This window comes from Herpailurus yagouaroundi, unplaced genomic scaffold (assembly GCF_014898765.1).
Source record: "Herpailurus yagouaroundi ecotype Mexico unplaced genomic scaffold, PumYag 194, whole genome shotgun sequence".
In the NCBI taxonomy this organism is placed as follows: domain Eukaryota; kingdom Metazoa; phylum Chordata; class Mammalia; order Carnivora; family Felidae; genus Herpailurus; species Herpailurus yagouaroundi.
In genome coordinates this window covers 5,353,430-5,369,140 of record NW_024412425.1, presented here as the reverse complement: position 1 = coordinate 5,369,140, position 15,711 = coordinate 5,353,430, and the positions used below count along the sequence as shown (strand labels likewise).

Genomic DNA, 15,711 nt, shown 5'->3' with positions numbered 1-15,711 from the left:
TGAGCTTTACCCTATATGTTAACCACTATTTAGTATTTCAGAAAGTTTCTCCAGAAACATTGTTCCAACTGTGAGCAAAGACAACAGTCAAACTTCTAAAACTAGATGGCAGCACCTGCCTGCTACAAATGGAAGTCACACTGCTGTCATCTTTCAAACATCAAAAATAATCAGGAATCAAAAGTGAAAATTCTAGGAGTTGATACAATTTAGTTTATAAATTTCAAACACTGTTAATATTCATTCATACTTTTCTTCTTACTATTGAGTTTGCCTAAACTGAGTTCATGAGCTTTTAACAGTAATACTTGTTTAGATATGAGAGAAGCAGAAGATCCAAGCGGTCCAGAGCTCATATGGCCCACATCTCTGCTTCAAGTTCCCACCAAAGGGTTGGTACACAATCATCATCACTGCATGAAATCCAAGAAGTCATTTGAGAAATAGAATAAGATCATATTTTAGTTTTTTCATATATACATATGAAAAAAATACATATATATATTTATACTGTTATACCAAAACACACACACACTGTGTGTGTGTGTGTGTGTGTGTGTGTGTGTGTGTGTGTGTGTGTGTATAACATTCCATAGGCAACATCTCACTTAATTTGCACAACACTGTAAGGCAATTATCAATATCTTCATTTTACAAGTGAGGTACTAAAGTTCAGAGATACTGAGGGTCTTATGTGAAGTCATAAGTGCAGAGCCAGATAGAGTCCGGGTCTTCTTGGCTCTAAATTCAGGGGGGCTCTTCACCTCACATTTATTTGACAAAAGTAGTTGACCACCCTATCCCTAAAGTAAACTCATGGCCACTATCCCTACTCCACCCCACCCGGTTACTATCCCATCATCCTATCATTTCCCTCCAAAATTATTTTATATACTGTCTCCTTCTTCCTCCCTCGATACCTAACGAAATAGACATACATTCATTTTGAACATATCTTCCATAACACATGTTCTACAAGGGTAGGGACTTTGTCCGTCTTGTCACCAACACCTGCTTCAGCGTCTGGAACGTAGCAGGCATGCCATAAAAATGAAATGAAATGAAATGAAATGAAAGATTTCTTGGGCACAAGACTTATTCAAAAGTCTTAAAACTTATAGCATGTGTAGGACTTACAGTCCTAGGGGGCATGAGAAAGCAATACACCTTTGAGACTCCTGGATCAAAGAAATCTACCCAATGTTTGGATCAAGAAATCTACCCAATGTTACAGTTTTCCTAGAGGACTGGTCTTCCAGAAGACATAGCATCCTCAGTTCTGTGCATCAGCACATCATGTCTGGCCCCAGGAAAATCCAGTTCTATTTTCTGCTTATGAAAATCTTGTTTTGTAAGATATCCTTGATGTTTTATGGTACATAGTTTTCTTTATCTTCATTTATAATTATATTAAAACACACACACACACACACACACCCTTATTAAGGGCCTAGTACTTGCAAATCATTTGCTTCATATAAAATCATTTTGCTTACATGAAAAGCAACTTAATTGTTTAAAAACGATTTTTAGCTTTATTTATTTATTTTGAGGGGGAAGGGCAGAGAGGAGGAGAGGGAGAATCCCAAGCAGGCTCCAAGCTCAGTGCAGAGCCCGACTCAGGGCCCCATCTCATTACCCTGAGATCGTGACCTGAGCCAAAATCAAGAGTTGGTTGCTTAACTGACTGAGCCACCCAGATGCCCTTTGATTTTTTTTTTTTTTTTTTTAGTGTAACTTCATACCAGGGACAGGAGTTCACAAATTGAATGGAGTTAGAAAATAATAATAAAGAAGTAAACAGAAAAAATATAAATAACAGCCTAACATAAACTACCATCACATGGTGCCACAAGATTAGCTGTTAAATATGAACAAATTATTTGCTATAGAAATTCTCAGGAAGGAAAACACTCGAAGTTGGACTGGAAAGAAAAAACATCAGAGAAGACAGAAAATGAATGTGAATTAGCCCTTGAAGAATGAGTAGGATTCATTAAAGCACAAAAACTGAAAAAGTCGTGAGAGCTCCAATAATCTCATTTTGCTAAAGAAGAGAGTGTGGTTTAGTGAGTAATCAGAAAGAAGGCTCAGAGCAGAATGGACTCAACTCATTGAGGACCATTAATGCCAGGATGAGATTTATTTTACAGCCAATGAGAGCTACTTCAAGGTTTAATGGAGGGCCTTCCTACGATCAATGTGGTATTTTAGGAAGATTATTCTGGCAAGGTAGGAGACTGAAGGATGAGAGGAAACCGTCGCTAATCCACTCAGCCTTCCCTGTAGGGAATTTTCCATTTTTTAACATAAGCTTTGAGAACAGAGTTACCCCCCAAACAACAGCGCCTGGATGGATATCTCCAGGATGTTCACTGCTGCACGTACCTTGTTTAGTTGGAAGAGATCACAGATAACCAAACTGCAGGCCGACTTATTCAAGCTCTGTGTCTCAATGAGGTTAAAGAAGATAAGTCTTTACTCAGCCCATAGCCACTGGGCAAGCAGGAGACGCCCTCTAGTTGGCTTACTCCTCCCTTACCTCCAGACAAAACACCTGCGTTACTACGTCACCTCATTTTGTTCCAGTCGGTCCATCTGCTTATTCTTTTACAACATCTGTGAGTATAACGTAAGATCCCGATGCTGTTCCCTACCCTCTCTTGTACCCGACATCAACGTTCACAATGTTAGGTGCTTGGACTTTGAGGCTTCAGATCCCTTTACTTTTTGCCTTTTCTTCTTTTTTTTTTTTTTTTTTTTTTTGGCTGTGATGGCAATGGTCATGTCTTTGCAGCTGAGACAAAGACCAATTATTTGCATCTTGGTCTCTACTCTTTACCTTGTAGGGCTTCATCCTCTGTGATAGATTCTGTTGTCAGGTGAGGGCAGTGAGTTGTCTCTACTCTTCAAAGCACTGTAAATATGCGGGTGAGTCTGTGTATTCTGCATCTTGAAAAAGAAGCTGAGAAATACTCACTCCCTTTCTGTGCTTGGCATAAAATATACCCACCAGCAGAAAACTACAAGATTGTGCCTCTAATGGTTCAGTCTCAGACTTACCTTTATTTTCTTAAACACTTTAAAGGATATACAGTTAAGGATATATCTTCCTGCTCAAATATTATCAATCTCCTAATACCTTCAAATAAAAGGTAAGAAACTAATGAAAGGAAAGAAAATAATATTTTTGGGGTGTCTTAGGTACCAGGCCCTCTTCTAAGAAATGTTCATAGGGGCACCTGGGTAGCTCGGTCAGTTGAGCATAGGACTTCGGCTCAGATCATGATTTCACAGTTCCTGAGTTAGAGCCCCACACTGAGCTCGCTGCCATCAGCACAGAGCCCTCTTTGGATCCTCTGCCCCCCTCTCTGTCCTTCCCCTACTTGCACTTTCAAAAATAAATCAAAACATTAAAAAAAGTTTTCATACATTATTCATTTACTCTTCAAAACAACCCTTGTATGTGAGTACTATCCCCATTTTACAGATGAGGAAACTAAGGTTGAAGAAGGTTAAGTCACTTGGCCGAGGTGATATAGAGTGTAAGCAGTGGACCCAGGATTGAAACCCAGCCCCTTCTTCATTGTACTTCCCAGCCCACCTGACCTTCACATGGCTTTCAGGCTCTGAACAATGTAGCCCCAAACTGCCTCCCCAACCTAATACACATTTTCACAGCTCTTATTTTGTTATACATAAATCAAAGTTGTTTCTCCAATCTAATTTTATTATTTCAAAAAGAAAAAAAAAGAACATCATAGGAAAGCAACCAGCAGTTGCTGAAGCTGAATTTACACGTGTTTTACAACCTAGCCGTTCTACTCCTGGGTAAATACCAACAGAAACATGCATGTATTCTTTAATTTTTTTATTTGAGTATAGTTGGTATACAATGTTGCATTAGTTGCAGGTGCACAACATAGTGATTCACCTTCTCTACACATTATGCTTTGCTCACCCCAAGTGGAACGATGGTCACAGAAGGGACAAAGATTTATACGAGGAAATTATAAATAGTAATAAGAATGGATAAACTGCAACAACACACACATATGAATCTCACAAACATAATGTTGAGCAAAAGAAGCTGGGCACGAAAAAGTACGTATTCTGTGGTTTCATTTATATGAAGTTCAAAAGCAGGCAAAACTTTATCTAGCACATGAGAAGTTAGGATAGCAGTTATCTGCTCCCCCAGGTGCAGGGGAGCAGATGTGACCAGAGGGGAGCTGATGTCCTAGCACAAATCAAGGCTGCAGCACCAAACTGTCAGAGTCATTGTATTCTTCACAGCCCTGCCCTCACAATGGGGCCTGGGAGGCAGGCCCAGTTTTACTCATCAAGAATGTTCTTGATGAAACAGTAAATATTATTAATGTTCCTAAATCTTGCCCTTGAATATACATCTTCTTAACATTTTAATATAAGAGGCGCCTGTCTTGATGAAGCAGTAAATATTATTAATGCTCCTAAATCTTGCCCTTGAATATAAATCTTCTTAACATTTTAATATAAGGGGTGCCTGGGTGGCTCAGTCAGTTAAGTGTCTGACTTTTTTTTTTTTAATGTTTATTCATTTTTTGAGACAGAGAGAGAGAGAGAGAGAGAGAGAAGGTGAGGGAGGGGTAGAGACAGAGGGAGACAAAGAATCCAAAGCAGGCTCTAGTCTCTGAGCTGTCAGCACAGAGTCCTATGTGGGGCTCGAACTCATGAACCACAAGATCATGACCTGAGCCAAAGTCAGAGTCCTAACCAACTGAGTCACCCGGGCGCCCCAAGCAACTGACTCCTGATTTAGGCTCAGGTCTTGATCTAATGGTTCGTGAGCCCCATGCTGGCCTCCCAGCTGACAGCAGGGAGCCTACTTGGGATTCTCTCTCTGTCCTTCCCCTGCGTGTGCACACATGCGCGCACATGCTCTCTCCCTCTCTCTCTCTCTCTCTCTCTCTCTCTCTCTCTCAAAACTAAACATTTTTTAAAAAATAAAAACCAAATCTTTTAAAAAACCATTTTAATATAATACATACTATGAGATGACGTATGAGGTATGCGGGAAGGAGTTCTGTGACATACTAAAGTACAATGGTTATCTTGAGGAAAAGCACGTGTGTGATCATTTGAGTTCTAAGCGGACCTAGCCGCTCTTTTGATAGAATGTCATTTTTACTTAAAAGAGAAACTGGCAAGCCGGTTATTCAGTTTGGCCCCACCTCCTGAAGGGAAGAGTATCAAAGAACGTGTAGACATATCTCAAAACCACCACGGCCTCCTTAGGAGTAAACAAACAGGCTCTCATCTGCTCTGTGGGAAGGCAGAGGAGCCGGGGACCAGTCCCAAGACTTAATGGTCACAGGAGCCAAACTCCACGGAAAGATACATTCCCAACGAAGGAGGTCTGCTGCACCTAGGTCAGGGCCCAGTGAGAAGAAATGGAATGAATTATCTGGATTGATGTCCTTGAAAAACTTGAATACCCAGATTCCTCTGAGCCCTTTGAGCCTACAGAAGGAGCTCACCCCCTCCCATTAAGAGCTAACCTCTCATCTCCCCCTTGTGGAGATCACACAGAGGCTGCTCCCCCACAAGACAACACTCACCCACCCACTCCAATCTCTGCAGGGATGTGGACCCTCAGGACCTGTCCTTCCTAACCACCAGGAGTTTAATCTCCAAATGGTGACTGAATCTTAAAATTAGGATTGACCCACAATATAACCCATAGGGCCTGATAAGGAAGGAAAGGGACTGTACCCCAAAGGGAGCTAGCATGTGCCAGCAAAAGCCAGGAGAGCACCTATAAGATTGGATTCTAGAGTGTTTGTTTGATCAAGAGGACTAGAATATATAAATTGAAGAAGGGAGAGTTTATCCACTTACAATCACCTTCCCAGGACACAGGATTTAATACTCTACTAAGAATATTAATTGCCGGGGTGCCTAAATACTACTAAGTGGGTGCCTGGGTGGCTCAGTTGGTTGAGTGTCTGACTCTTGATTTTGGCTCAGGCCATGATCTCAGGGTTATGGGACTGAGCCCCACGTCAGGCTCTGCACGGAGTGTGGAGCCTGCTTGGGATTCTCTCCCTGTCTCTCTCTACACCACCCCCCTCTCTAAAATTAATTTTTTTTTTTTAGTGTTTATTCATTTTTGAGACAGAGAGAGACAGAGCATGAGCAGGGAAGGGGCAGAGAGAGAGGGAGACACAGAATCCGAAGCAGGCTCCAGGCTCTGAGCTGTCAGCACAGAGCCCCGTGTGGGGCCTGAACCCACAAACCATGAGACCATGACCTGAGTGAAGTGGTCGGACGCTTAACCAACCGAGCCACCCAGGCGCCCCAGATTAAAAATATTTTTTAAAAGAATATTAATTGGAAAGCTGCAGTTTGGAGTTAATATTCTCAGTACATATATGTATCTGACAAAAGATTTGTATCTAGGATACAAAAAGGGCTTCTACAAGTTAGTAATAAAGGGCTTGAATAGACAATTAACAAAAAACATATGAAAGGCCAGTGAGCACATGAAAATGGTCTCAACATCATAAATCATCAGCAGAATGCAAATTAACCACAATGAGATACCTCCATACACCCATCAGAATAGTTAATATGAAGAAGGCTGACGTGCTCGCCTCGGCAGCACATGTGCTAAAACTGGAACAATACAGAAAAGAGCAGCATGGCCCCTGTTGCAGGGATGATATGCAAAAAGACCCACAACACCAAGCGTTGGTGAATATGAGAAACAACCAGAACTCTGACATTCTGCTGGTAGAGTGTAAAACGGCACACAAACACTCCTAGGCACTTTCTTAACTTAAAACTCAGCAATCCCGCTCCTAGGTATTTATCCAAGGAAAAATAAAAACGTATGTCGATGGAAAGCCTTGTACGAGAATGTTCATAGGAGTTTTATTTATATCAGTGACAAAATTCAAAATGGCCCCGGTGTCCATAGGCAAAGAGATAAACCGTAGCATAATCACGTAAGAGAAAACTACCCAGCAACAAAGTGGAATGAATTACTGATACACATAAAAACAGAGCGATCTCAGCAACGTTACACTCAGTGAGAAAAGCGAGACACAGAGTAGTACCTAGAAGGTATGGGCAAAACTCATACCTTTGATGAGAGAAATCAGAGGAACGGTTGCTTCCAGACAGGGGACTCACTGGGAAGAGGCAACAGGAAACTCTTTGGGGGTGATGGAAATGTCTTATATCTTGACAGAGCTATGACTTACACAGATACATGCATTTGTCCAATCGGTTGAACTGTACGCTTGAGATCTATGCATTTCACTATATGTAAATTATACCCTGATTAACATAAATAATCAAGCCTCGTTCTTCTTTCCCTTTTCCTCCTATTTTTTATCTTAGTTAGCACATCACCATTCATTTAATAGTCTTCAAGTCCAACCCATTCTAGACTTCCCTCTTCCTCTTCATCTGCTCTATTACCAAACCCTTTAGAGCTTCATGCTCTCAAATCTGCCCCTTCATATTCACTACTAATGACCCAGGCTTAGTTCACACCCCTGGACTGGCGAAATAGATTTATAACTGGACTTACCATTTCTTAATTATTTCTCTACAATGCCAAAAGAGTGACCTTCCTAAAATTCATAACCCTTCCTAAAATTCACTCCCTCATTAAACACTCTTTGATAGATTTATGCTACCTGTAAAAGAATATCTAAACTCCTAGCAGAACAATAGGCCAAGTGCTACCTGGTCTAGTCTAGGAACACACCCAGGGAATGTAATGTCTGAAGTCATCTAGTCCCTGGGGCGTCTGGGTGGCTCAGTCAGTTAACCGTCAGACTTCGGCTCAGGTCATCATCTCACGGTTCATGGGTTCAAGCCCCATGTTGGGCTCTGTGCTGACAGCTCAGAGCCTACAGCCTGCTTCGGATTCTGTGTCTCCCTCACTCTCTCTGTCCCTCCCCCACTTGTGCGTGCTCTCTCTCTGTCTCAAAAATAAATAAAATTTTTAAAAAATGAAGTCATCTAGTCCCCAAACAGAGGCCTGACCATTCTGGTTTCCTATCTGCGAATTATGCGTTCATGTTTCCGGTTCAAGTGGGATATCTTGGACTTCATAATCATCTCAGTTCAGTAACACATGCTCATCCTCCCTCCCTGCCTCAGGGAGAGGAGTCCCCATCTCCAGCCACCAAGACTCAACGTGTGGAGGTACCAGATAGTCCCTTCCTCTCCCACACCAAAAGTCCTGTCCATTCAGCCTCAACAGCACCCACTGCTGCTAACTAGCTGCCTTGTTATAATGTCAGGACCACGTCTCCTCTCCACAGATTACAGCTGTTGCCTCTTAGCTGGTTTTCTCTACTTCAAATGCAACTTGGAGGATTTACATCCAACACATTGGCATCATGCATGGTTTGGATTTTCAGCATCCCGGAGATTCCCACTTTCTCTGGGTATCACCATAACTGTAGCTTTAACTGAGGTTCTGTACAAACTTCAAAAAGATTAGCTATAAAATGAGGGCTCTTAGTGGTCAAATCAACTGTCCATTTTTATGATTCACTTGATCTCAAAGCTGGCATTAGCGGCTGGTTTAAGATCAAACCAAAGGCTTACTTTCACCTCATTAAATATGTTTGAGCAAAATTGAACTGCTTTTGTTGGGGATGCTATTTACAAAAGAAAGGTCCAGAGCATGGCAGGTTATGAGATGCCTTGTAACAAAGATATTTTTTTCTATAGTCAATGTGTTGGACTAAAGATGGCCAGAAAGTGGTACTGCTACCATTAGAGGTGTCACTGTCCCTTAAATTTGGCCAAGTTCTCTAACTGCTCTGACCAGCAGAATACAAGAGTGATGCTATGCCAGTCATAGTCCCGGAACTTAAGAAACAAGCAGCTTCCGTTTCTTGAGTCTTGAAACAGCCTCTCTTGGAGCCGTCAGCCACCATGTAAGAATTCCAACTACCCTAAGGCCCCCTTGCTGGAGACACACGTAGGGAGGTCCTGAGACCGCAAGAGAGGACAGACATGCCCAGCCAGCCCCCAGATGAGGTCTCACATAAAAATAAGTATAAATAAATCTTCCTTACTGTGTTCTGTCTGAATTCCTGTCCCACAAAACTATGAGAAAATGATTGTTGTTTTAACTCACTGAGCTGTGGGGTAATTTGTTACCCAGAAATTGATAACTAGTACAATAAAGACCTGATAAAATTAGCAGCTTTAAATAGAATTCTCCATTCTACAGAAATATGTTGCTAATGAAAATGATCTAATTATTCTTTTCATGTCTTGACGAAATTATAAAGTAAAGCTATTTGATATGAAACAAAGATAAGACTAGAAAGTTTGCATGTGGTTTTAAATGAGAGACGAAGACAACTAGAGATTAATATTGGAACACTGCCATATTTTGCTCTTCACAATGCATATCCAGGAGAACATGTCAAATTCCACTTCTGGATGACTCCTAAGTTTACACTTTAACACATCCTTTTTCAAAACAAAGCATTTTGTTCATCTATTTATTCAATGAATATTTACTGGATACCTACCATGTGTCAGGTTCCATTCTGAATGCTAAAGATACAGTGATGAACAAAACGGACAGTTCCTCTCCTCTGAGAGCCTAGAGTGAGTGATAAAATATAAAAAGAGAAAAACAGTAAGCCAGTTAGGCTCAAGAATAAGAAAATCATCTCAGTGGACAAGGTACAGATATACACAGTGGTGGCAAGAGGGCAGCCCCAGGTCTACTGGATTAGGGACAGGTCCCAGCACTGACAACCAGGAATTCAGTTCCTTTGGGACAAAGGAGTCTTGCTTTCTGCAAGAAAGCTCTTTTTCTTAAAAAGAAGCTGAAAAAAATGCTCAACATCACTCATCATCAGGGAAATACAAATCAAAACCACAATGAGATACCACCTCACACCTGTCAGAATGGCTAACATGAACAACTCAGGCAACAACAGATGTTGGCGAGGATGCGGAGAAAGAGGAGCTCTTTTGCATTGTTGGCGGGAATGCAAGCTGGTGCAGCCACTCTGGAAAACAGTATGGAGGGTCCTCAAAAAACTAAAAATAGAACTACCCTACGACCCAGCAATTGCACTACTAGGTATTTACCCAGGGATATAGGTGTGCTGTTTCGAAGGGACACATGCACCTCCATGTTTATAGCAGCAGTATCGACAATAGCCAAAGTATGGAAAGAGCCCAAATGTCCATCGATGGATGAATGGATAAAGAAGATGTGGTATATATATACAATGGAGTATTACTCGGCAATCAAAAAGAAGGAAATCTTGCCATTTGCAACTACGTGGATGGAACTGGAGGGTATTATGCTAAGTGAAATTAGTCAGAGAAAGACAAAAATCATATGAGCTCACTCATATGAGGACTCTAAGAGACAAAACAGATGAACATAAGGGAAGAAAAACAAAAATAATATAAAAACAGGGAGGGGGACAAAACAAAAGAGACTCATAAATATGGAGAACAAACTGAGGGTTGCTGGAGGGGTTGTGTGTGTGGGGGGATGGGCTAAATGGGTAAGGGGCATTAAGGAATCTACTCCTGAAATCACTGCTTCACTTATACTAACTAATTTGGATGTAAATTAAAAATAAATAAATAAATAAAAATAAAAATAAAAAATAAAGTTAAATTATGAAAAAAAAATTCTGCAGACTGAAACAAAAAAAAAAAAAAAAAAAAGGAAGCTGAAAAAGACAGCTGCCAATTGGGGCTGGGTGCCCTGTCTTCACAGAAGGCTGTGGGTCTGGGGAGGTGAAGAACAGAGGACTCAACCCAAGCTGGATCCAAGATTCCCCAATATGATCACAGAACAAGGGCAGCCAAGTATCATAAGATCTGATTCCGGGCTGGAGGCAGACAGAGGACATGTGATGGCAACTACAAAACCATTAAATGACCAGACAGGAAGGAAAGAGAAATGTCACCTGTAAAACTGTACATCTATTTATGCAGAACATGTACCACTGAGATGCCACATAACCACAACCTCTAAAGTCCACTTAAAATGTTTTGCCTACACGGAAGAAAAGCTGCACTGCCATTTTGTAAGGGAAATCTGTGCTTTGGTTTGTCATCTATTGAGTTTTTATTCTTGTTCCTGTGTGTTTAACAATTGCTCTGGTAGGAAAACAAAAATTAGCAGTCTGCCAAGCACTCGTGAGTCATGGCTGTTTTTGAGTCTATTCAGCTGACTAGCAGCTACTGTGCAGCCCAGGAGAGGACTGAGGGGCCAGCAGAAGTGAAGATGGCCCTCCTCATTAAGGGGAGACACTGTATCTCTAAAGAATGGAAATTATCATAAAACTGCAGGTGTTCTCCCATATAGATTCCATTACTTTGAGACTAAAATGAAACAAGGAGTGTTTTGAGTCATAAATATGTTTTTCATAACTTGATTATGAGTAAAATAACAATTTCCTAACTGATGTCATTCAAGTTCAGGTATGAATGGGACACATCAGATTATCCTGGGTAACTTTTTTTTTATGTTATTTTTAATTTTTAAGTTTAATTAATTAATTAATTAATAAGAGACAGAGCAAGTGGGGGAGGGGCAGAGAGAGAGCGAGAGAGAGAGACAGAATCCCAAGCAGGCTCTCACGGACAGTGCGGAGCCGGACTAGGCACTTGAACTCATGAACCCTGAGATCGTGACTTGAGCTGAAACCAAGAGTCAGAGGCTTAACAGACTGAGCCACCCAGGCACCCCTCCCTGGGTAACTTTTGCCCCACTTATTAGTGAGGCAAATTAGTATCCAGGATCTAGCCATTTTATTCTTAAAAAAAAAAAAAAAATTAGAAAAGAAAAAGGCAATTGAAGTAAATACCTACCCACAGTTTGACAAGAAAGGGGCCAGGGGGCAATATCATATAGTCAAGAGCACAAGCTCTGAAGCCAGAATAATGAGATTCTGATCTTGACTCTGCCAATAGGTGTGAAATCTTTGGGAGGCAAAATTGCCTATCTGTGCCTCAGTTGCCTCAAGCACTCACATACTATATTGGCACGCATATATTACCTTTTAAGGAGGTCTTCACAAATGAAACTGAGTAGAACAATATTTTTATAAAAATATATTTTATTTTGTTTTGCATCACGAAAAACTTCGAAAACACACCTTTATTTTGGCCATCTAATGGGGCCGCCCCTAAGAACTCTCATTACTAGACGGGGCTGAGGACTTTCTTTTTATTTTTAAAGAAAGCTCGGGAAGGAAGCCGTATTTAAACCGAAAACTCCCCTCCCAGGAAGAAAACCACTCAGGTGCTGCATCTGTTTTGCAACAGTGCCCCTGAAGCCCACGCGAGGATGCAGGGAGCGTCCCCTGGGTAGTCGTCCCACTCCCGACAGGACTCTTGTCCTAAGAGAGCAGAGGAACGGGGGAAGATCAACCCACTCTGTACCCACAACTTCCCGCCTTCCCCTCCGGCAGACAAGCCGGTGCAAATAACGCGGGGCGCCGACGCTGCACCTCACTCACCTGCCACCAAAAAGCTGCCCAACCGACCGCAGCAGCACCTCGCCTGGGGCGTCCCGAGCCAGGAGGCGGGGAGAGGGGTGTGGCCACGGCCGGGGCGGGGTTGAGAGCCAAATCACACCCACAGGCCCTTGGGGCCAGACCCTTCCTCCGCCCACCTCTCTGCGCCTGCGCCTGATAACGCGGGGCAGGCTGGGAGGTAGCGATGGCCTGGTGGTTGGTGCGCTGGCAAGTTGCTTGTTGCGCTGCTCTAGCCTTAGCCACGTCCTCATCACCTGTGCCGGCCATCTGAGTGTCCGGCCTTCTCAGTCCTCAAACCCCAATCAAGAGTGAACATAGCCCTCACCCCCAAAAATTTCCTTCGGCCCGTTGGTAATCCCTCTTGACAGGCAGTCTACTGTAACTATTCCTTACATAACCATAGATCTGCTTTTGGTCACTATAGATTAGTTTGCACTTTATGGAGTTGTATATAAACGTAATCATATACTATGTGCTTTGGAGGGGGTTAGAAATCCAGCTTAATCATTTCTGGATTCATCCATGTTGCTGAGTGTATCAATAGTTCATTCCTTTTTTATTACTGAGTAGTAGTCCATTATGTGGATATTGCACCATGTGTTTATCCATTCACACGTTGTTGGACTTTTAGGTTGTTTCCAGTTTCTGGCTATATCGAAGCTATCGACATAGTTGTGCAAGCCTTTGTATGGGCATACGCTTTTGTTTCAATTAATACCTACGAGTGAATGGCTCTCATTATGATAGATCTATATTTAACTTTTTAAGAAAACTGACAAATTGTTTTTCAAAGTGGTTGTTCCACTTTACATTCCCACCAACAGTGAGTGAAAGTTCTAGATTCTCCATATTCTCACCAAAACTTATTGGACATTCTAAATATCTGAAACACATTCTAGAGATCTAAAAGATCTCGTGTAGGTTAATTTGCTTTTGTCTAATGACTAATGAAGTTGAACATCCTTTCATAAGCATATGTCATCCATGTATTTTTTTAGTAAAGTGTCAATTCAAATCTTTTGCCCATTTTTAAAAATTGGGTTTCTCATTCTCTTACTAATAAGTGTTTCAAGTTTTTTACATACTATGGATGTGTCTTTTCAGATATGTGATTTGTGAATATTTTCTTCCAATCTGTGGCTGGAATCTTTTCATTGACTTAAAAGCATGTTTCAAAAGCAGAGATTCTTATTTTTGACAAAGTTTAACTTAGCTATTTTTATTTGTTTTTAGTGTCATATCTAAGAAATCTTTGCCTAACCCAAGGTCCTACAGATTTTGTCTACTTTTTCTCTATAAGTTTCATAGTTCTAAAATTTAAACTTATGATGATGATCTATGCTACATTAATTTTTATATATATTGCAAGCGATGAGTTAAAGTTAATTTTTTGCTATAGCTATCCATTTTTTTCAGCCATTTGTTGAAAAGATTATATTTTCTCCATTGAACTGCCTTTGCCACTTAGTGGGAAATCAGTTGATTATATAAATGTGGGCTTATTTATGGAATCTATTCTATTCATTGATTTATCTATCATGACATTGATACCACATAGTCCTGATTACCATAGCTTTATAATAAGCTTAAAATCAGATAATTTAAATCCTCCAACTTTGTTCTTTTTTCTCAAAGTGGTCTTTGCTATATGCTTTGCATTTCCAAATGAATTTTAGAATCAGTTTGTCAGTTTCAACAAAAACAAAAAACAAAGCCTGCTGAGATTTTGACTGGAATTGTAAGGGATCTATAGATCAATCTACATCAAACCTTAAAAATATTGAGTCTTCCAATCTATGAATATGGTATACATCTCCATGTACACAGGTATTCTGTAATTTCTCTCAGAAATGTTTGTATTTTTCAGTGTATAGGCCTTGCGTATCTTTTGACAGATTTATCTCTAAGTTTTCATAGTTCTAGTGTTATTATAAATGGTATTATTTTTATATTTTTAATAGTTTATTGCTAATATATAGAAATACAAATGATTTTTGTATACTTATCTTGTATCCTGAAAACTTAGTACACTCACTTATTAGTTTAGGTAGTTTTTTATACATACCAAAAGATTTTCTATATGGACAGTCATTTCATCAATGAATAATGACCATTTTGTTCTTCCTTTCTAACCTGGATGACTTTTACTTCTTTTTCTTACCTTACTGCACTAGCTAGAACCTCCAGTAGCATTTAATGGGGAATGGGTAGTCTTTTCAATGTAAATATGGCTAGGTCAGTTGAATATTTATATAAGGAAACATGAAGGGTACCTGGGTGGCTCAGTCGGTTAAGCATCCAACTTCGGTCCAGGTCATGATCTCGAAGTTTGTGGGTTAGAGCCTACATCAGGCCATCTGCTGTCAGCACAGAGCCCTCTTCAGATCCTCTGTCCCCTTCTTGTTCGTGTGCATGTGCTCTCTCTCTCTCTCTCTCTCTCAAAAAATCAATACATATAAAAAAATTTTAATAAAAAAAAACATGAACCTTGGCCTCCACCACACACCATACACAAAAATCAATTTGAGAAGCATATGAAAGGTAAGAGATGAAAGATAAGAGACCATGTTAATGGGTAACAGCAGGCAAATATTTCCTTCATGGGACACAAATAGCCGTAACCATAGAAGACTGATACATTAATTCAATTTAATTTATAAATTAAATAAGCTTAACTTCTACATCAGTTAATAAAATTTCTACTCATCAAAACACACCATTAAGAGAGTGAAAAGGTAAGTGACAGGCCAGCAGAAGATGTTTGTAAAACATATATCTGACAAAGGGCTCCTATAAATTAATAAGAAAATCTCTGGATTAATTTTAGGGAAGGGGAAAGGCAGAAGACTTGCACTGACCTTCACAAAGAAGAAGATCCAAATGGATGAAGATCCAAGCAGATGAAAAGGCATTCAACATCATTAGGTCAACAAGAAAATGCAAATTAAAACCACAATTGATTTACCACTATAAATCAAAACTCTCAACCTCCCACCATACTGCAACCTGTCTGGAAAACTGGAAGCATTATTTTTTTTTTCAACGTTTATTTATTTTTGGGACAGAGAGAGACAGAGCATGAACGGGGGAGGGGCAGAGAGAGAGGGAGACACAGAATCGGAAACAGGCTCCAGGCTCTGAGCCATCAGCCCAGAGCCTGACGCGGGGCTCGAAA

General features: G+C 40.6%; 1 non-coding gene and 1 pseudogene across 1 annotated transcript; one reads left to right on the top strand and one right to left on the bottom strand.

Annotated features, from left to right (window-relative positions):
- The window catches only part of LOC121011352 (methyl-CpG-binding domain protein 4-like), a 30,114-nt pseudogene extending 17,311 nt beyond the window's left edge, over positions 1-12,803 (bottom strand).
- On the top strand, positions 6,628-6,735 carry LOC121011653 (U6 spliceosomal RNA). Its single transcript, XR_005781684.1, has one exon. It is a non-coding gene; the product is annotated as a U6 spliceosomal RNA (small nuclear RNA).
- Positions 12,804-15,711: the final 2,908 nt, after the last annotated feature.